The sequence below is a fragment of the Lithobates pipiens genome, unplaced genomic scaffold, assembly GCF_037356315.1.
Source record: "Lithobates pipiens isolate NorthernLeopardFrog02 unplaced genomic scaffold, aLitPip1_a1.2 Scaffold_18, whole genome shotgun sequence".
Lineage (NCBI taxonomy): Eukaryota > Metazoa > Chordata > Amphibia > Anura > Ranidae > Lithobates > Lithobates pipiens.
The window spans coordinates 37,171,793-37,195,432 of record NW_027507758.1 but is presented as its reverse complement, the minus strand read 5'-3'; the positions used below and the strand labels follow the sequence as shown (position 1 = coordinate 37,195,432).

The window sequence follows — 23,640 nt, the reverse complement described above, 5'->3', positions numbered from 1 at the left end:
CTGGAGCAAGTCTCTTGACATTTAACTAAGTCTGGGACATCTTGTTCACGGATAATTGATATTCTGAATCAGTTACAATACTGTTACTGATGGATTGAATTTGTATTTTTCTCTTTGTCTTTGCAATTTACAAAAGCGAACAAAACCCTTTTTCTTGCTCCGTGGAACACATAAAAATGATGTGTGACTGAAAATTTACATTTTCTGAAGCCTTCAACAAACTTCACATTCTAAATAGATGTTCAAGTTAATACACCTTTTTTCAAGTGTAGGCCAGTTTTAATGAACTTTCCATTATGTAAGACGGTCTTCATTCCCAATGATTCAGATCTAGGCGGTAGCAGTATTTGGGAGTCAAGGAGCTGAAATGTAAACTATAAAGTAAAATCTTACTGGTCAGTCTGAGAAAACCATCCTATTAATGATATTACTCCCTGCCAACTAGTACATCAACAGTGTGTTTTTCTCAAAAACAAGGGATTCAGATCACAACATTTTCTTTATATGGTCTATTTTAAACTAACATTGTTTTTTTTCTAGGGTGATCTTTTAACCACTTCAGCCCCAGAAAGATTTACCCCCTTAATGGCCAGGCCATTTTTCAATCACTGGGGAACGATTTTCCGTGGCCCGTTGATTGGTATCCCCTGTGGCCAATCCAATGCACACTCACCCCCCCCCCCCCCCCCGCCAGTGTCTATTGCACAAAATGGCATAGAGGTGCGGGATTTCATGCAAGAGAGCCGAACTGCCGCAGTAAAAGTTTAGTAGGCAATCAGCAAGTGGTTAAAGCTTTTAGTGTCTGGGTTGGTGATATTTTTGCACTCAAGGTCTGCCCACCTGCTGTGGTTATTATGCAGGGTTCATACTGGTCTTGTCAAATTTTTATTATGTATTATGGAGAATGCAACAGAAGTCACTGGGCGCGCCCAAAACAACCAATGAACAGAATGGGGAATAATGGCAGGGAATGATTAATGTGGAAGTATTCAAGACATAAAAGAACCTGAGTCAGCCTACCAGACTATGCCTATAACCAAAATATCCCTTTTGTGTGTACTGATCCAAACCTTACTCCATCTCACTTAAAGCCCAACTTTGGGTAAACATTTTTTGGCCCATGCATTGGGTTAGTGCCCGCACTCCATGCAGTTCCTTTGTCTTCCTAACTGCTCTGGCTATTATAAAGGGGTTCCTATCGGTCTTGTCAAATTTTTATTACGTATTATGAAGAATGCAATAGAAGTCCCTGGGCGCACCCAAAACAACCATTGAACAGAATGGGGAAACATGGCAGGAAAGGATCAATGTGGAAGTATTCAAGACATAAAAGTATATAGAACCTGACTCAGACCACAAGACTGTGCCAATAATTAAAATGTCCCTTTTTAGTGTACTGACCCAAACCTTGCTCCATCTTAATTAAAGCCCAACTTTGGGCAAAATTTTTTTGGCCCATGCAGTGTGGCTGTGCCTGCACTACATTAGTTAATTGCTTGTTTTGTCTAGGTGTGAACACGAAGCCTATACTCACCACTCTATGGGCTGGATGACGTAAGGAACAGTCCACCGCACAAGGCTGCTGGACTATGAGGGGGGGGGGGGGGCACGAGCTGCAGGGACAGGCCTTTCACTGGAAGAATTGAAGGATTGGGTGAGTATCTTGGCTCTCCAATCCCCTAGACCGAATGAGCAGTTAACCCATGCAGTGTGGGTACAGCTCCACTGCATTGAAAAAAATTGCCCAGAGTTCAGCTTTAATTCTGCTCTTTATTATATTCCCTGACTTGTATGTATCATATGTTATTCATACATATATAATAAAGAGATGGATAGAAATATAGCAGGGATGTTTAGGGAAAACATTATGGTTATAGTGAGATGGGACGACTTTTCTACAAGATGATGTTCAAGAGATATCCAGTCTAGTTTATGGCGTTCTTGGTCCAGATATATTTTACATGTTAATGGAGAGAATATGATGTCTTCATTTCTATTTTATGATCACTCTTGTGGGTTCTCTATAGGAACATGGTAAAAAGTCACTTAACTTGTTGGTGGATGCCCAATAAAATGCCAAATCCTGGCACTGCTGGCCCTGAGTACTTGCTGGCATCCTAGAAATCTGTAAAGACTTGGAGGAATGTTGAACCCAGTTCTCTACCCAAATTGGAAGAATCAGTTATGTGTGGACTTAAATTTCTATTCTTAGTGAGAATCAGACTTTTTGATAACTGACGGGGATATGATCACATTACAAACGTTAGTTTGTTTTCCATTTTAAAAGCTGCAATGCTCACATAACACGCAGTATGGTGCCTCCGTCAACATCGGTAGGGATAATGATTTTTTTTTTCTTGTTTTATATAGCAGAGATGCGTTTGTAGCTAGAAAAAGGACCCCCACTCTAAGGAAAAATAATTCTTTAAAGATATAACTGTCAGTGACTATGCACTTGGATTCAGTAACTCTGTAGATTAGTATTACAGAGGAGATCAGAGACATAGAAAATGTATTTCGCTTATAATTTTTGTTAATAACAATGAAATACAAAGCCCAGCATGGCAAGAATCAATGCTGCAACATTACACTAATACTGTAATTCCATCATCTGAAAAGAAAGCACACACTGAGTTCCATTTTATTTCTGTTCCATTATACACTGAGATTCTGTATCAGCCAACAAATGAAGTCACCTAAAGAAGTGTTTGTAAAGGGCTTGAACAGTCCTAGGCGTAGTTACAACACAAGTACGCGGGTGTCAGCATGTAACGGAGCACTGGAGCTCGATCCCTAATGGATGTAGATTACATTAGCTTTCTGCTGTCATTGCTATAGCCCCAGGTTAAAATGTAAAGTATACCAGAATTAGAATTGTTTTTAACCAAGCCTTTATATAAATGGTTTGCCTGGAATTTGCCCAAAGTACATTATAATTTTTTTGTTAATGCTGAACTCCAGCATTTCATGGACCCCCCACCTCCCCACCTCCAATGTATTCCTTTATATTAAAAAATAAATAAATAAAACTATGCATATATTTTTCCAGCAGTCCTCCAGTGACTTCACAACAGGTTCCTCTTTCCCTAGCAGCATGGAGGAGGCATTCTTCCGGGAATGAGTGGTGCTCATGTAATGACTTGTAAGAGACACTCAGTCCTGGAGTACTTGCAGCCCCGCAGGTGTAATTCCCCCACCCCACGTATCCCTTTTGAGGTGTGCAAACTACAGTTTTGGCCTCACAGGAAATGGGCAGGGTGGCCAGAGAGTTGTTTTGTGCAAATAGGGCTGCTGGTACTAGAGTAGAGACGTTGAGGACAGCCCTGAAGAATTGGGAGGGCAGGTAAAGATTAACAATATTAAAAATGTTTGGGGTTCTACTTTAACCACTTGATGACCACCTAACTGGGAATTTACATCATGACTTTTATGTTAAATACGGGGGTTGTGGCTGCAGCTAGATGCCATAACCCTGGTATTTTCTTTTCGCTCAAGTGGCCAACTTTTATATAAAAGTGATCCTAGTGGAGGCCACAGGAGGAATGAATGAATGAGTGACTTGTATAGAGCTACCTATGCAAACTGAATCGCCTCAGGGCGCTTTCTTGCCACCTGTGTCCATATGCGGCTTTGCATCGTTCTTTACCCTGTAGGGTTCCCGGCTCGCTTACAAACACATACATCAACATACACATACACATATTATGGCCAATTTTTTAGACAGGGTCTAATTAACCCACCAGCATGTCTTTGGATCACTTTTAGAAGCAGCAAAAGAGGTGTCCCCTACCCTCCCACTGCTTCCTGGGCATACGTTACGATCGTTGAGTCCGGTAACCATCTGTGTCTAGAGATGGCAAGACAGGAAGCTTTTAGATAAAAGTGATCTCAGTGGCGGATTTGCCACGGGATCACTTTTAGAAGGGGCTGAAGAGATGCCCCCTCCCGCTGCTTCTTGGTGGTTCCCGGGCTTACGTATCTGTTCTCTGAGCCTGGGAACCATCCAGCACCGGCAGTGTCTGCCAATAGAGATGAGCAATAGCAAGATGGCCACCGCTCATCTCAATGCCTGTGGAGGACCGCAGCAATGCCATAACGTCACTTCTGGTTATCGTGTCATGTAAACTTGTTTTTTTTTCTTAAAGCAAAATACTAAAAAAAAAGAAAAAATGTTTATGATCTTTTGCTTATAGGGGTAAATCTCTTTTAAGGGTAGATCTCTCCATAAAGAGGACCTGTAATGCTGTATTGTTATCGCAAGCGATGTATACATTCCTTGTGATAGCAATAAAATATATTTCCGGCGATAGCAATATTATTTTTTTTTTTCTATAGTGTATTTTTCCCCCATAAAATGCGCTCGAAAAAATTGCTGTGCAAAAACTGTGTCACATAAAAAATTGCAATGCCCGCCATTTTATTCTGCAGGTTCTCTGCTAAAAAAATATATAATGTTTGGGGGTTCTAATCTAATACAGATTTTACTTGTAAACAACAAATGTCAGAAAAAAGCTGGGTCGCAGTATGTCATCCTGCTCCACATATTGGCTTGTAATCTCTTGTACCTATTTTACTGCAATATAGCCTGGAAGATGTGGGAAATCTCCAAAAATGGAAGAGAGTGAACAAAAAAAAAAGAAAGAGAAAGCAACAGGAGAGGTGTGCCCAAGTGTTAATGCATGCACTTTTCACACGCATGTGCTTTTTTCATGCACTTTCATGCAGTTGAAAAAGCGCATGGGCGCAAAATGCATCTTCCCGGCAACCCTCCTGCCTGAGGTTCACGCTAGTTTCCTGAGGACATCCGAGGACTTCCGATTTCCAGACACCACCACCTGTTATGTCATCTGTACGATCCCTCCCCGGCTTTCCCCGGTCTCTGGCTCAAGACTTCAGCGGCTTCCTGCTCCACCACACACCCCTGACACATCGACTCGCTATGGATCTATCTAGGGAGAGTGTCTCATCAGTGCCAACGGTCTGCGTCTCCCCCTCCACATCCATCTGCCTGTCAGCTTCCATAGCGGGCTGCCTTGTGGAGAGCGGTTCTTCATCCACCAGCATGCCATCCAGACCCCCTAGCTACACTGTTTCATCGTTGGTCATCTTTAGCTCCTCGTTGCTCCAGGAACCCCCAGTGATACCATAGGCTCATTTAATCTTACCCATTTTCAATACATGACATGTATGTGGATTGTTTGTCTATTTTTTAATGTCATGATGATTATTCATTAAACTTGTCCTGATCCACTAACATTACCCACAAGGAATATTTTATTCAACCTATCACCTGCCATTCATGGTTCCTGCCAGTGCTATGTCCACCTAATGTTACCCACTGAGCGCTGACATTGCTTGTTTTGTCTTGTTGCCATCCATACTCCAGGTATGGTTATTGTCCAGCTGCACTGGGGATAACAGATAATTCATTATCATTTAAGTCTGTTTCTACATTTCTTCCCATGGTCTACAGTGGAGCGCTGTTGAAACTTTTGTTACTCATCACTAGTTTTGGATCAATATATTCTATTTAGACTTGCATTGAAGTGGAGTTTATGAAAGATATGTCATGCTATGGATACAGAAGGGTATTAATATGTGCAGACTAAGAAGCTTAACGGGTGTTTCAACTCTGCAAAGATGTCACATAATGGTTTCCACAAGAAAAAAAAAAAATCATTGAAAGAGACTATTTGAAAAACACATCTGTGATGCTTAAACACTCTCCATATGCTCATGATGTTGTATGCCAAAGCAAATTCATCATCGTTATTGTAGACTTCAATTAGTTTATTTGCAAACTTGAAACCTTGATCGCAAGTCGCGGGTCTTTTGATCAACCAGTCTGATGTCTTCTATTTTTTCCCCGCTAATTGCAAACATTGCATTACACCCACATGCTTTTCTCCTACAGTTTTGGATAGCAGGCATGACATACATTGTTTTATACAATGGCATAAACCAAGCTTTATACTAACAGCCAATCATGAAGCAGCTGTCAGTAATCTTACTACATTGATGAACTGAAAACCGCAATGTGCTGGTCTGAAAGTGGTTGTAAACCCTTACAAACCACTTTGACCTACAGGTAAGCCTAGATTAAGGCTTACCTTTAGGTCCAAGAAATATCTCCTAAACCTACATGGTTTAGGAGATATTTACAAAAAGACAGGCACCGCTGTCTACCGCGCATGCACTGTAGACAGCAGCGTGCAAGCGCACTGAGCACACCGCAGATCATGGCGATGTGCCACTCGTGTCGGCTCCCGTGTGCATGCGCGGGAGTGACGTCATCGCGGCTCCAGCGAATCACAGCGCCGGAGCAGCGAGACCCAGAAGTCACTCCGGGATACATGGCAGCGGCGAAGATAAAGGAGGAGGACAGCTTCGGGGGCTTCGTTCTCAGGTAAGTTATTCATAATGAGCTAGTATGCTATGCACACTAGCTCATTATGCCTTTGCCTTGCAGGTTGAATTTTTTTATTTTTTTTAATAGCCTTTACTTCCTCTTCAAGCCCTTTACACATAGTGAACTTCATAATTTTTCCATGGTTCCGGTATGCCATAGTTCACCACTAACATGGGTTTCCAGAAACTCCTTAACATTAGCAAAGTTCACAAATTGCTATATTTTGGCTGAATATTTTGTAGGCTCTCTGGCAGAAATAAGGAACAAACTTCTGATATTGTGCATAGTCTGGTTGGATTTTTTTCCTGGTCAGCTGAGTTACATGAGCCAATAATTTAAATGAATAAATAAATCAGCTACATTTGGCCACACAGCAGACACATTGTCATTGTGTGATGGAGCGATTAGGAAGAGCTGAAAATTCTGCATAGCGAGAAATAATGTTTTGTTTTGTTTTTCATTTGACCTTGGTATGTTTTTTGCCCATGGAATTGCCCAGTTTCCCATGACTTTTGATCGAAAATATATTGCTTATTATCCCAGCAAACGGTGAGAACTGAATAACACGATTGGCCCCTTATAGCAGTATTTCTCAACTCCAGTCCTCAAGGCGCCACAACAGGTCATGTTTTCAGGATTTCCATTATTTTGCACAGGTGATTTGATCAGCATCACTGCCTTAGTAATTACCACAGCCATTTCATCTAAGGGAAATCCTGAAAACCTGTTATGTTGGGTGGCGCCTTGAGGACTGGAGTTGAGAAACACTGCCTTATAGACTTCAATGTGGTTCCCTCCAAAATCAGAATAAGTTTAGCAAAATTGTTAATGAATTGAACCCAGGATGATAAACCTATATGGGGTTCTGAGAGCCTCAAAGTCTTTCATGTTAATAAATCCCAAAAGAGATTAAAAAAGTGTATGCCATCTTTAAATCTATTGGCACCACGATCTAACTCTTGGGTCCAGAACCATAATGTGAGCACTGTATAATTGCTTAGGAAAAGTGTCAAAATAATTTGTATCTAACAAGTGAATCAAGCATTTAGACCAGGGTTCTCAAACTGGCGGCCCTCCAGCTGTTGCAAAACGACAAGTCCCATGAGGCATTGGAAGGCTGACATTTCCAAGTATGACTCCTACAGGCAGAGGCATGATGGGACTTGTAGTTTCACAACAGCTGGAGGGCCGCCACTTTGAGACCCCTGATTTAGTCAGACCTATATTTTGTGTATGTATTCACATTATTTTAAGTAATGGGATTTTGGTGGTTGTTACTATATCTAGCTCTATAGTCTAAATTAGACTCCCTCAACCTTTTAAAAATTGTGGGACCCATAAAATAACTTTCTGGTTTTAGGGAATTCCTGCTAAAAATGTTTATCTCTACAATCCAAGGTACAATAGCATACTGGTCACCAGGAATGGTTCCTACATTGGTGGTCATTGGGAAGAATGCACCATTACAGACAGCTAAAAAGAACATTGGTGTCGGGTGGCTACTTTTAGTTTCCATGGAACCCTAGCTGAGAAAGGCTGGTTTAATGGTGCCCATTGCTTAACCTTTAATCAGAGCTGGCCGTTGGTAAGGCCCATGTCACAACAACCTTGTGCAGACATGTGTATCAGCTACAAATGTTCCTTATTTTATTTACTGATGTGAAAATGTACTATTTTAACCAACTATAGTTCCCAACTAAAAACGACTGGTGTCCAGAGATCACCAGAGATTGCCGGCCGCTACATCCCTGTAGGACACAGTAGTGACACAGGAGCCGGTGGGAGGAACCACTGAGTGCAGGCATATGATACTCCTGGATGCATGCTTGGGTGCTGAAGGTATAACTATTCAACCAAGCGGAATTGGTCAGCCCAGGCAATGAGACAGGAAGGCAACAATTGCCTTTTTTTGGCAGGGATATTTTTTTTTAAATAGTAGCATTTTATCTTAATTTCTCTCACATGGTAATAATATTTCTAGAAGATGTGTCCAAGATATATTTAGGAAGTTAAAAGGCTAATACCATGCAGGAGATATGCTAGAGCTTTACAGTAGGTATATAATTTATACAAGTGGGCAAAACGTGTAGAGCAATGGCCAAAAGCATTTAATTTATATAGTTTTAAGGATTGCAGTGTGTGTAAATTATATAGAATTACTAGCTACAGGAATAATATTATTTAAATCTCTAACCTTTAAAAGCCTCAAAAGACCTGCAGCAAGCACTTTATCTTATTCTCTTCCTATTTTCTTCTTTCCCTGATTTTTTTATTATTATTTACTTAAAATCAAAAGACATATAAAAAAAAAAAAATGAAATATTAAGCTAATATCGAAGTGGCGTTTGTTTTAAAGGGTATCTCTAATTTTGTTAAGAATAGGACAAGCATCAAATGGAACCAGTCAACAGTCAGTGAACCCTAAAGTGGACCATACACATTATATAATCTCTGTATACTCTCCCTTAGATATGCCAATACTGTGTAATGTGAGGGTCTGCCTAAACAATCTGTTCAATTTATATGTAATCAGACAGGCCATTGCACTGCATAGATGTTGGTAGATCTAATAGAGATTGCTCAATCAGATAGTAAAGCTTTAAAAACATCCAACAAACACTACAATAGTAATCAGAAAGTTCACATGGGGGGGGGTCTATTTAAAAAAAATAAAAAAATACTGTGTAAATGTCACAGCATTCATACACAGCTATCATTAATGGTCTCTGTAAGGTCTAATAAAATGTTATTCTAAATTTATATATATATATATATATATATATATATATATATGAACATGATGATGAGCTCCATCTAAAGGTCATAATGTGGTATTTCTCCTGATATAAAATAAAATACTACATTATGGCCACTAGAGGGCACCGATGATCATAAGAAACAAACTTTTGTTGTTGTTTTTTTAAATATGTTTCTTCACGAATGGGTGTTTTTTGTATCTGCATAATTCAAACTACAAACATCTCCCCCTCTCTCCCCCCTCTATAGCATAGGGAGGTGGTGTTCTGTATATTTTTTTTTAGAAAAGAACTAACAAGAACTAATAACATTGTCTAAGATTTAAGTGTAATGAAGAGGTAGTGACAACAGGTATTTTTCTGTACTTGCAAAAATTAACCTAAAAAAAAAAGAAAAATAACGCAACCATGACATCTAAGCTATAATAAAATCAATTTTTATTCTTGAGTTTAGATTTTTGCGTTAACAAATGCAAACATTTACAACAAGCACTAACAATGCTGGCAGTTTAAATGAGCAATTATTATAATGCATTTGCAAATTTAATGGAAAGTTATTGTATCTCAGGGGAAGACACAGAAGCAGCTGCATTCTCCTTCATATTAAAAGTTATCTGGAAAGTTCACTGGCTTGACCTTGAATATACTTACAAATAACAAGATCTTTTCTGTAATAATAAAACGCACAGTCTGAACTCATACTGTATATGCTCATTCTTCCCTGACTCATTATTTTTATTTTTTTATTCTCACACTTTTTGCCACTGGATGTAACAAGTTCAACTTGTATTTGGGATGCATGCATGAAAAATCAGTTTCTAGACATCTATTTCATGCATGATAAGGTTCTATTAACTTTTGCAACTGCTGCCTGACATTGAGCATTATGGCCTTGATGTCTACTAGTAGGGCGAGTCATACTCCATAAATCCTGTCCCATCTAGGACTATTAGAGTAAGCCTAAACACTTAAGGGCCGCTCTATAGCAGTTTTACTGCTACAAGGTGGCACCTCCTCACGCATATATAGGTGATCTGGCTCTTTCGGGTTGGGGGCACACATGTGCACCACCGTTAGCTTGCTCCACTATGGCAGTTCGCAGTGGCAGGTACTTCGGACTCAATGTCCGCTGGCACCGTTTGTAAACAAGCCAGATTGCCATTCTGACAGGAGGGAAGGCATGGATCCTGTATCACTACAAAGCAGTGACATGGTTCCATGTCTTCCTCTAGTAAAAGCACCTCCCACAGTACATATAACTGGGGATCTGGTAGACAGGCTTCCCCTCACTTACTGGCATGGTGACTATGGTTCTTCCAAACAGAAAATGAAGAAAAACCTGGACCAGGGACAGTGATAGCAATAAAAAGTTGGTTAAGGTTCAAGTCTTCATCAATAAGTGAGGTTGCCCTTTAAGGCTCCAGGACACTTGTACGACTCCAAAGTTGCGCCAATTTTGGAGTGCAAATTTGAAACAACTTTGGATGGGTGCAACTTGGATACGACTTTGGCTTTAACCAGTGATAATGGACAACTGTTGCACAACTTTTGCATTGTATAATATTCAGGTACGACGTTCCTTCTGAGGGTTAACATCAGTGGCGGCCGCTCATACAGAGCGCAGGGGCGCCACCCACCTAATCAATGTGTCCAGCCCCTAATCTACATGCAGGGTGATGGACGCATGGATTTCAATGTTTTTTTTTTTGGAAGCACATGATTAGAGCCTGAGGCTCTAATTGGCTTCAAAAGCAAAAAAGGGTGGGCTAGGGGTGCAGAGCAATGCACCCCGAGCCCACCCAGCTGTGTGACATTAATAAATTAATATTTGCTAATGTCTTTCTGCTTCTCCTCCCAGCCAATCAGGAATTGGGTCTTGAGACCTGATTGGGTGGGAGTCCTAACAGTCGATTGGCCCCGAATCCTAAACCCTGATTGACCGTGAGGAGAAGCGACCGCTAGGACTCGGGAGGAGATGCAGTGGTGAAGCCGCTGAAGCTGCTGAAGCCGCGATCTGGATGGGTTAAGTGTGGGGCTAGTGGGGGCATGACAGGCAATGGGCGAGAGAGTGAAGCAGGAATCGATCATGCGATGGGGGAGGCGGGAGTTGTTTGGCTGGCATGTGGCTGGCGGGGTGCCCCCCCCTGAGGAAATTGAGCACCAGCCGCCAATGGTTAACAATGATGTCTACAGCCCTCAAGGTGCATGAAAGCCGGACCAAAGTAGTGCATGAACTACTTTGAAGTTGCTGTTATCATTGGAAAACATGGGGAAAGATTTGTCACGCAACTTTGATGACCAAGTGTGAATGAGATTCTCTTTGCTGGCTTCTTGAGCTGACCATTGCATAATTGTACTGTGCTGTATGATTTGGCTAAAGTACTCACCTTAGAAACAAAGCCACCATCATACATTAACAATCTGTCTAGATAAATTATTCTTTTAAAACTCTGTTCAACTTTATTAAACTTTCAGTGTGTGAAATATGGTGTTTTTTTGTCCCCTGCAAGACACTAGTTCACAGATGACAACTCCAAGCTCTTATTTAATTAAGAATGATTCTTGAAATGAAGGAGGGGATGTTAAGTGGCTAGCAGATGTGAGAAGCCTTTTTGGCCCGCAGCAGAATATCACTCGCATTACGGAAGTGCAAATCATTTGCAGAAATGCATAATTAAATCTCTTGCTGTGAAATATAGTATTCACCCCTTCAGCACTGAAATACCATGCAGTACAATAAATGTCATTATCTCTACTGCCTCTGAGGAAAGAGGGCTTTCTAAATAAACTATCATTTACTGAAATGCTAAATCTTGTGTTTGACCAGCAACTCTATGTAAAGTGCATTGATCCCATAAATATATATAATATGGACACATTTGACCTTTCTAATAAAGCTGAACCCCAGGCAAACCACCTAGTGCACCATTGCATACATGGGAGACTTTTTAGCTGGCTAAAGGATAGGTATTTCTGTCTAGCCAATCCATAAACTTACAAAACATTGGCAGACCACAATGTGAGGATCTGGAGGTTTTGCCACTGCATTGAAGCAAAAGATCAGTGATGGGGAACTTTGGCACCGCAGATGTTTTGGAATTACATTTCCCATGATGCTCACCTACACTGCAGAGTGCATGAGCATCCTTGGGAAATGTAGTTCCAAAATATCTGGGGTGCCAAGGTTCGCCATCACGCCAATAGACCTTGGGTGCCTGCCCACCCCCTTCCTGTGATTAGGCAATGAAGATTCAAAGTACACTAATCATAGGAATGGAGGTAATGGAGACACTACAGAGGCTCCAGAGCCCAGAAAAGATTGTTTACTACACACCATTCATGGACCCTGAAGCCCTCTACCACCCGTATATGAGAAACCTAAGTGACTGTTACACACTATCCACAATCCTGCCAATTTCAGCCTTACAATATATGGATTTGCTTCTGGCCCTCTTTAGCTCTTGGCCCGGGGCAAGAAAGATTTAATTGTCAAGACTGAACATATCCCATCTTAACATCGAAATTGCATTGATTTAATTCATCCTTTTTCAAACAGGGTGCCTTGAGGATTCTTCAGGGGTGTCTTAGCAAAATGCCTAAAAATTGATCAAAAATTGTATACAAACCAGCATGTGGATGAAGCCTGCCTTTTAGTTACACAAAGCCACGGGTTTTCATTGTGCTCAGCCATGACTAAGGACTGACGTCTGAAATGCGTAGGTTGTTTTACAGCTTTGTACATGTATTTAATAAAGAAATACTTTTTTGGTGTCACCCTGAGTGCCGACCATCCCATTCTGGTATTTTGGAGGTGTCCGCAGCCTCAAGGTCTGAGCACCAGGCGGAGTTTTTTTGTGGGAAGATTGTGGCGCCTATACTCCTGTTTTCCTTGGGTTTTTATTAAACACCGCTACGTCTTTTGAGACACTGTCATCCTAACAACTACTGACATCATCAGTTAATAAAAAGAAGGCCTGTTGCATCCACAGCATTCTTGTTTGACCCTCCTATGCCCCTCTCCCTCAGCACTATGGTCACATTAGCTGACTGATGGAGAGAAATTGAGGAAGAGAAACATTGGAATACTGGTCAGAAAAAATGGAGGCTGTCATATCTCAAAATCCTAGGCGGGTACTAAATTAAGAGGATCATGTCTGATGTTTGATCCTTCTCTTCAACACAGATCACATAACCGATTTTCAATTATTTGATCAAGTCACTGATATCGGAGGGAGTCTAAAGCAGTGTTTCTCAACTCCAGTTCTCAAGGCTCCCCAACAGGTCATGTTTTCAGGGTTTCCATGATTTACACAGGTGATTTGATCAGTTTCACTTCCTTAGTAATTACTATAGCTTTTTCATCGGAGGGAAATCCTGAAAACATGACCTGTTGGGGCGCCTTGAGGACTGGAGTTGAGAAACACTGGTCTAAAGAAGAAGTTTGTGCATGAAAGCTATTTCAGGCCTACATGTGTTATATTCATTACATCAGGCGTATTTATTTAACAGGTGGCACTTAGTTTGCATGCACAAGTTGCAATACTAGAAATACTATAAATTGCCTGCAGGTGGTGCTGCCAGTTAAATCTGACACCACATCACCTCTCCCTTATCCCCGGGGAAGTAAGAAAGGTAAGAGAGAAAGGTCAGAAACAGTTAAATAAAAAAAAAAGATATTCTACTTTGATGTAGACTTAAAAGCATTGTATGTGATCAAATATTTTAAAGGGAAAGTTCACCTTTTTAAGAAAACTAAAAAGTTGAACTTACTCCAAATTTCCTGGTCATCTGTAGTGGCACGTATATGCTGTGATGCCCTTTGCTGCCGTTGTAGGGGCTTGTTGCCCTAGAATGTGTATCCATCATAATGGCAAGTGCTCATTGGTCAGTGTGAGCACTGCTTTCTTCTGCCTTACACTGCTTTCTTTTGGGACATCTTACCAGAAGAAGAAACTGAAAATGCCATTCTCATTGGTCAGCACAGTCATGTGGCTCTGTTGACCAATGAGTGCTTGCCATTTTGAGCATTATGATGGATACTCACTCTGGGGCTTTGTATTGTGGTGACGGATGTACAGACTGCTACATCAACAACACCTCCAAACACCTGGCTAGAATTTTTGGAGTTAGGTTCAGTTTTGTATTTTTTTTTTATAAAAAATTGAACTTTCATTTTAAAGCTGAACTTCAATCAAAAGATTAATATTTTTGAAATATACAGAGCCTTAGCAGACAGCATAGCAAGAATTGTGACTTGTCATAAGGGACGGTGACTTGGCTTTCCTCTACCACTGGAGCCAGGTTATCTCCACTCCCCCTGCCTGATTGAACAATAAAGGAGGAGAAGAAGAGTGATTAGGCCATCCCTCTTCTCTTTCCACTTGTCCTTTGTCAATATATCTAAATGATGCAACACACCTAGTGCCCCCCCCCCCCTTTCAGGTTTCTAATATATAGCAAATTACAATAAATAAAGTCTTTATGAGATGTAGGAAATTAGAGGAGTCTGAAATCAGGACCGATTTAGATAATTAAACTGATTGCATTACCACTTGCCAACCGTAGAATGTCCATGGATGTCATCGGGTTGCAGTGGCTATACTGGGATGATGTCTGCACCTGTAGGCATCATCCCGGTATTAAAAATGTCAGCTAGCGATTCCCTTTACTGCAGAAATGATTTAAGTGGTTGGTGGAAGGGCTTCCGTCACTGACACCTTTCCTCCGGGCTCTGGCATCAGATCGCAGAACCTGGGAGCAATGCGACCTGCACAACGCTGTGAACCTGGAATCCGGATATGACAAGTATGTCATCACTTCCGGTTCCGCCTCTCTATTTTTGTTAGCGGCCAGCAAAAGCAGCTGTCCGTCTCCATTGGAGACCCCAGATCTCTTCATAAAGAGGACCTCTCATATCCTGCGTGGGTTTCCTCCCACACTCCAAAGACATGCTGGTAGGTTAATTGGATCCTGTCTAAATTGTCCCTAGTATGTATGAATGTGAGTTAGGGACCTTAGATTGTAAGCTGCTTGAGGGTAGGGACTGATGTGAATGTACAATGTATATGTAAAAGCGCTGAGTAAATTGATGGCGCTATATAAGTAAATGAAATAAATAAAATAAATAAATAAATATCCCATGCAGTCACAAGGGATGCTGTTCATCCTTTGTGATAGCAATAAAGTTAATACAAAAAATAAATAAAATAGAGACAGTGTAAAAAAACAAACAAAAAAACAACAACAATTTGGATAAAATAAATGTTAATAATAAAATAAATAAAAAAACAACCCCCCCCCCAAGCTTATCCGCAAGTGCGAGTGCACACATTACTCCCACGCACATATGTGAACGGTGATCGCACCATATATGTGAGGTATTGTCGCAAACGTCAAAAATTCCAGCACCAGACCTCCTGTCTATCTCTAAACTGGTAACCTGTAAAGGCGTTTAAACCGTCACCTATGGATAAGTTTTAAGTACCGTAGTTTGCCGCCATTCCACGTGTGGATGCAATTATAAAGCATGGCATGTTACGCGTCGTAATATCAACTTTTATATTTTACAAAAAAATATTATTATTATAAGTATTATATTGTGTTTATATGCAATAAAATTCATTTAAATTTACTTTTTCCAAAAAAAAACCTCATTGTGCAAATACGGTGGGACATAAAAATTGCAACACCCATAATTCTATAGTGCCTCTGCTAAAAAAAACAAAAAACAAATATATATATATATATATATATATATATATATATATATATACTTTTTAATAAAATACAAAGGTGCATTAATTGGTGGTGTTTATGTCTCAGCAGGGAATTCAGCTTTAAGCCAATAAATCAAAAGCATTACATTATTTTTCTTTCCTTTTTTTTTTTTTTTTTAACCACACCACTATCACAAGATATACAGACCGTAATTGCATTGCTTCAGTGGTGATATCTGTGATGTATTACTGACACAACATCATTGCCCTAAATGCAACCTCAAAAAAAAAGGCAACAGTTTTCAAAGATATATGGATAAAGGCTGCACACAGCAGCCAGCTGAATCCTATTATCCACTCAGCGCTATTGCTTCTCTTTACAAAATTACATTTTCCTACCAAATATCTGCCAAAGAATAACTTAGTTACTGAGCATTCCGGTTCTGTATCAATAACGGGCGTGCTTAACAAGTGTTTCTGCTAACCTTTGGGGGATTACTTTTGCATAAAACATGCTTTTTCTATCAAGATAAAATTTTAACTATGAGCCCACAATCTGTGTGAGCAGGGACAGAAATGGACTTTAAATTAAAGAGTGACATTCAATTGTCATAAGCACTTAGAGCAAGTAGACTTTCGGAAATTCCTGTTCAGCCTTTAGGCTGATTCGCTTTATTACAAGAGCACAGGTTTGTCGGTACAATAATTTTGGTGGTAAGAGCTTTGGGCTTTTTGTCTCCAGTGACAAAAATAGTAGTAAGTTCAAGCCGGCTACTCGGTATCAACCATAAAGTGAAATTCTTTAGTGACTGTGACAGGCTAACACGTTTCGACTCTGACAGCCTTCCTCAAAGCAGTGCCAAAAATACATGTACACATTAAATGGTGTCTAAGATTTCCATGACATCTCACCAGTTTCTAACTCTTACCTTCTAGGTCAGGGGTCAGCAACCTTTTTCCACTTAAGGGCCAGATTCAATGTATGTGAATGCATGGTGGGCTGCATTCACCTGCTAATAAATGAAGATAACATTACACAGAACCAGCACCTCTGGACCCCTTTACATTACACAGCCCCCGCTCCTCTGGCCCCCTTTACATTACCCAGCCCGCACCTCCGGCCTCCTTTACATTGCACAGCCCCCGCACCTCTGGACCCCTTTACATTACACAGCCCCGCACCTCTGGCCCCCTTTACATTAAACAGCCCCCGCACCTCTGGCCCCCTTTACATTAAACAGCCCCCGCCCCTCTGGCCCCCTTTTACATTGCACAGCCCCTGCACCTCTGGACCCTTTTACATTACACAGCCCCACATCTCTGGCCCCCTTTACATTAAACAGGCCCTGCACCTCTGGCCCCCTTTACATTAAACAGTCGCCACCCCTCTGGCCCCCTTTACCTTACACAGCCCCTGTACCTCTGGCCCCCTTTACATTGCACAGCCCCCGCACCTCTGGACCCTTTTACATTACACAGCCCCACACCTCTGGCCCTCTTTACATTACACAGCGCCATACACCTCTTGACTCCGGGAACATTACACAGCCCCTCCGCACCTCTGGACCCCTTTACATTACACAGCCCTGTACCTCTGAAACCCTTTACATTACACAGCCCCCATACTTCTGGCCCCCTTTACATTACACAGTCCCAGTACCGCTGGACCACTTTACATTACACAGCCCTGTACCTCTGAACCCCTTTACATTAAACAGCCCCATACTTCTGGACCCCTTTATATTACACAGCCCCCTGCATAATACACCCTCCTGCACATTGCACAGCCCCCCTACCCAACCCCCCTGCATATTACACAGCCCACCCTTCATATTACACAGCCCCTCAACACAAACCCCCTGCATATTACACAGCCTCCCCGCATATTACACAGCACCCCCTGCATATTATACAGCCCCCTACAAACATCCCCTGCAAATTACACAGCCCCCCGCAGCTCTGTTTTTTCCTACCTTTCCCCATGCGTTTCGACCCTCTGACAGCCTTCCTCAAAGCAGTGCCAAAAATACATGGACACATTGAATGGTGTCTAAGATTTTCATGGGATCTCGTCAGTTTCTAACCGTTACCTCATAGGTCAGGGGTCAGCAAACTTTTTCCACTTAAGGGCCAGATCCAATGTATGTGAATGCATGGAGGGCTGCATTCACCTGCTAATAAATGAAGATAACATTACACAGAACCAGCACCTGAGACAGGGGCTGGTGACAGGAAAGCAGGAGGCAATTGGCAATTGGCACTGCAGGCACACCCGGCAAACCCCATGCGGACTCCTACGACCTACATGCATAAAATGCATAAAGGTAAAAAACATATCGCTTCAACCTTGGTTTATAGTACACATTCAATACGGTATATATGGAATTGTTGCATGCAGTTATAAGCTGTTGCTGTTATAAGCTTTGCAGCTATTTCCCTTTTACCTGCATCTATGAATAAGAAAAGCTTACTGATTGTAGAAACATGAGCTCTGACAAATCTCCATCACTTCTCTCCATCCTACAAATGATCCTTTCTGAACGAAGCCTAGACGCCTTACCGACAACTTTCGGCATCGAAGTCGAATGGCAATTGTCAGTGTTCTTCATTAATTTAACATCTTATAGTTTGGCCAGAACTTCGCTGGTTTTCATGGCTTCCTTTCAGAAACATTATCTGAATTATTTACTAATTTCTGCAGAATGTGTATTTTAAATTGCTAAATATGTTATTTTCTGTGTGTTTGCCCTAGGGGTTATTGACTGAGTATTTGCTCAGCAACACTGATGGCATATTTTCAGCTTCTAAAGATCGTGAGATTACCTATAATGGCTTTTTCTAAAGCAGGTATTGTGTTCAGGCTGGGGGGGAAAAAAAAATCACACGCAGCATTCAGCAAACACAGTAATGTGCTGAACATTAGCTACGGCATGGTTACAGGGATGAAGAGGAGGCAAAGGTTCCCACTTTATATGAGGACAAGCAGAACTGATATACATGCTTCTTTACTAGTCATGTACTTTTAGTACTTTCTGTACAGAATAAAGCATTTAGTGGTTCTAAACCCATACAGCTCATTACCTTAACCACTTAAGCCCCGGACTAATTTGCAGCCAAAGGAACAAGCCCCTTTTTGCGATTCGGCACTGCGTTGCTTTAACTGACAATTGCGCAGTCGCGCGACGTGGCTCCCAAACAAAATTGCCGTTCTTTCTTTTGGTGGTATTTGATCACCTCTGCGATTTAAAAAAAAAATAGAGCGACAATTTTGAAAAAACTGCAATATGTTTTACTGTTTGCCATAATAAATATCCCCAAAAAATACATAAAAAAACATTTTTTTCCTTCAGTTTAGGCCGATACGTATTATTCTACATATTTTTGGCAAAAAAAAACGCAATTAGCGATTATTGATTGGTTTGCGCAAAAGTTATAGCGTTTACAAAATAGGGGATAGTTTTATAGCATTTTTATTAATTTTTTTTTACTAGTAATGGCGGCGATCAGCGATTTTTATTGTGACTGCGACATTATGGCGGACACATCAGACATTTTTGACACATTTTTGGGACCATTGTCATTTATAAAGCAATCAGTGTTATTTAAATGCACTGATTCCTGTGTAAATGACACTGGCAGTGAATGAGTTAACCGTTAGGGGGCAGTGTAGGTGTTATGTATGACGTTATGTGTTTTTTTTTATTGTAGGGGGGAGTGGCCTGGCATGTGACATCACTGATCGTCCTTCCCTATAAAAGGGAACAGATGATCGGTGACAGCCACAGTAGGAAGCACGGGAGAGGTTTGTTTACGCTTGCCTCTCCTTGTTCTTCAGCTTTGTGACCCGATCGCGGGACACCAGTGGCGATCGGGTCTACTGGTCCCGCGGCCACGGTCATGGAGCTCAGGACCGGTGGGCTCCCGACCCACGGCTGGGCACTTAAAAAGCAATGTACAGATATGTGCTTGTGCCCAGCCGTGCCATTCTGCTGACGTACATCGGCGTGAGGCGGTCCTTAAGTGATTAATGTAGTCTCTGCATAGGGTAAAAAAAAAAAAACAAACAAAAAAACACTACCCGTCCTCGCCCCCCCACCAAAAATAGCGGCGCTTTACCACCGACGCACCCACCGCCCCAGTGTGAAAGGGGCCTAAGAGCGAGGTAGCTTGGTATGTTTGTCATTTGTGGGCATGGGATGGGCGGTGCCTGTCAGCCTGTTATTGAGCTGGCTGTGACTGTTTGCACACACTGTGACCATGCATGTCAGCAGCCACCGCAGAATACTGATCTGAGTGAGCCCTTACAGGTTTTTTTTAAAAAAAGTAGCCAGAGCCTGAATAAAAAAGTCTATCCTCCATCAGCATGCTCCAGAGAAGGACACTTACTTTCGGTGTGTAACCACTGGGATGAACGGTTGTGGACAATGGCAGCATCTATCATCCTGTGATTCATTTGTACAAGCTGCTGGCTGTGGCTGTTTACACACCCTGTGCCAATGCCTGCCAGTGGCCACACCAGATCACCCATCTAAATGAGCCTAAATGAGCCCTTACAGTTGCTTTCCTTCCTTGCTCTCTGTGTAAAAGCAATGGTCTTTTGCAGAAGCCTCATGCTGAGTCACAGTTAAGCCTCATACACATGATAGGACTTTGTACACACTTTGTACAAAGGGCGTCGGCCGTGAACTTGTATTGCATACACACGGCAGGACTTTTTCAGCCAACTTTCACCAAATCACGTGTTTTTTCTGCTCTTTACTGCCACTTTTGGTCAACGTCTGTATTGTTTTCTGATCTTTTGCATTGGTTATGAGCATGCGTGTTTGTACTTTGTACAAAAGTCCTATGGTTTTCTGTACACACGATCAGACTTTGCTCCATCGGACTTTTGTTGCCGGAAAGTTTGTCCGTTTGCACAGCCAACAAAAATCTGATGAAAACCGAAAAAGTTTGTCCGATGGAGCGTACACACGGTTGGATGTTGCCTTAAAACAGCTAATTTGCATGTTTGTTGTCAAAAAGTCAGATCATGTGTATGGGCCTTTAGAGCTCTCCAATCAAAAAAAAAAGCTCACAGCCCTGATGAAGAGAGACATTTGAGCTCCTGAAATGTGTTGGTCACTTGAAATAATTCAAAAATTAGGAAAATGTTTTCTTAACACATATAATGCACACATATTTTACCCTTCTATGCTTTTACTATATATTATTAAATAGCTGTCTGTGAATTCACTCACCCTATTGGAATATTTCCCAACTAGGACTACAATTGCACCTAGAGGTCCAGAGCTCCCCCTCCTCACCATATTGTATAATTAATGGAAACCTGGCAGAGGTTCTCCAATTAGTACAAAGGAAAGAGAAAAGTTTTGGCTACAGTTTAATTTCATTAAGGAATCCTGTACTGGAAGGAATACATTGGCTGCCATTACTGACTTCTCCTTATAGCCATGTTAGTTGCATTTTTGATCTAGTGACTTCAATGCTTTATTAACTAATAACCTGGAAGAAATATGCAAGTCAGAATTACTCCTTTGACTTCAGAAGGAACTTCCTTTGACTTAAGAAGGAACTTTCCTTTGATTTCAGAAGGAAATTTCCTTTGACATTAGGGGGACCTTCCTTTGGCATTATAAGGAACTTCCTTTGACTTCAGAAGGACCTTCCTTAGAATTCAGAAGGACCTTCCCTTGATATCAGAAGGAACTTCCTTTGACCTCAGAAAGACCATCCTTTGACTTCAGAAGGGTCTTCATTTGACATCAGAAGGACCTTTCCTTTGACTTCAGAAGGAACTTTCCTTTGACTTCAGAAGGACCTTCCATTGACTTCAGAAGGAGTTTCCTTTGACTTTGCTTGCTGCAAACTTGTCCCACTCCGTGACTTAGAAAACTATTTAAATCAGCTTAACTATCAGACAACTAACACTGACGGAAAAAAGAAGATGCAATGACAATTCCCATATTGTGATTCCAGGTACATGTCTGACTTCAGATGTTCACAAATAGGCAACGCGTTTTAGACTCTTCTGATTTCAAGAATGATCTCAAATCACTAGGTTGGAAAATAAACCTGTACAATAAATGCAGCTTAAATAAGCAATCATTGTGCAACCATTTATACCAGTGGTGTCCAATTAATGGATCAGAATCCACATGTAGCTCTAAACTACCTTGTATGTAGCTTCTAGAATTCAACCTGCATGAGCTGAATACTTGTTTAGCTCATCTGATGAAACAATATGAATATCCTGTAACCATATCTTAGTTAATTTATGTAATTTAATATTTTATGTGAAGGTAGATTATGGCTGCAGGGGCATGGACGGAGGTGTATTTCACGTAACAGAAGAGGCATCGGCACAGCCTATTGTAAATCCCTTGTGCTGATTTTTGTGTTTTTAATTTTGGCTGCACTTAGGCTTTTAATTCACCGATCAGATATTTAATGAAAACAGAAAATCAAAATAGGCCTCTAGCACAATTTATTTACTTAATCTGGCTAATCTGTAGCTGTATAATCTTCTCTCTTACTTTGCTTGCATATTCTGCATAGCGCGTGGCCAGAGGAATACTGATACAAGCTGTCTATGCATGAGAATAGGAATGATTTGGCTGCCTTAGGAGAGGAGCTTGTAGACAGCTTGTGCTTGTAATTGCCATGCTGAGCATCAGTTATTCCCCGTGTGACAGTTTGTCTGTAATCACATCTTACACCACCAAGATAAAGGGCAAGCCAGTGCATTGTGAGAAGGCACAAGTGATGAATCTGAATGTATGGTTCACAGCTCAGCAATCAGCATGGGGCTGAAGATGATGATTGATTACCAGCAGAGTTTACACAGTGACACTAAAAGGGTGATTCTGAAGAACAAGGAACCTTGACCAGCTGACATCTGTTCAGAACAGGTGTGGGGCTACCGCAAGGTCCTCTCGGTGTAATATGAATTGGCTGGAATATGAAAGCGTCACATTCAAAGCGAACGCCCTTACTAGCATGACAAATAAGGACAGAAATCATACATGATCAGTTAACGGAAGCAAGTATTGATTCTGGAGCTGCCAACGTCTATGGGTAATGTTTTCTTTTTCAGCATTGTAAATTCTTCAGAAGAGATTCTAGCTGAAATATTAATGCATCCTTGACCAACCCAAATCACAGATCAGGCATACTTTTAAAAAAATATATTCAACATATTTTGCAATATTTTCTTTCGGCTGTAATTTTAACATTGTGCCGTTCTCACTCAATCAATCAATTAATAAATATTGATTACATTTAACCACTTAATGACCGCCTAACACACACACTATTGTGTTACCAAAAAATATTGGGACGCCTGCCTTTACACGCATATGAAATTTAATGGCATCCCAGTCTTAGTCCATAGGGTTCAATATTGAGTTGGCCCACCCTTTGCATCTATAACAGCTTCAACTCTTCTGGGAAGGCTGTCCACAAGGTTTAGGTGTGCCTATGGGAATGTTTGACCATTCTTCCAGAAGCGCATTTGTGTTAGGTACTGATGTGTACAAGAAAGCCTGGCTCGAAGTCTCTGCTCTAATTCATTCCAAAGGTGTTCTATCAGGTTGAGGTCAGGACTATGTGCAGCCCAGTCAAGTTCTTCCACCCCAATCCGGCTCATCCATGTCTTTATGGACCTTGCTTTGTGCACTGGTCCAAATCATTTGGTGGAGGGGGGGATTATGGTGTGGGGTTGTTTTTTTAGGGGTTGGGTTTGGCCCCTTAGTTCCAGTGA

General features: G+C 41.2%; 1 protein-coding gene across 35 annotated transcripts in view; it reads right to left on the bottom strand.

The window, feature by feature from the left end:
* Positions 1 to 23,640, bottom strand: part of NRXN1 (neurexin 1) — a 1,923,519-nt gene that overhangs the window by 173,534 nt on the left and 1,726,345 nt on the right. The gene's annotated exons all lie outside the window — the stretch shown is intronic.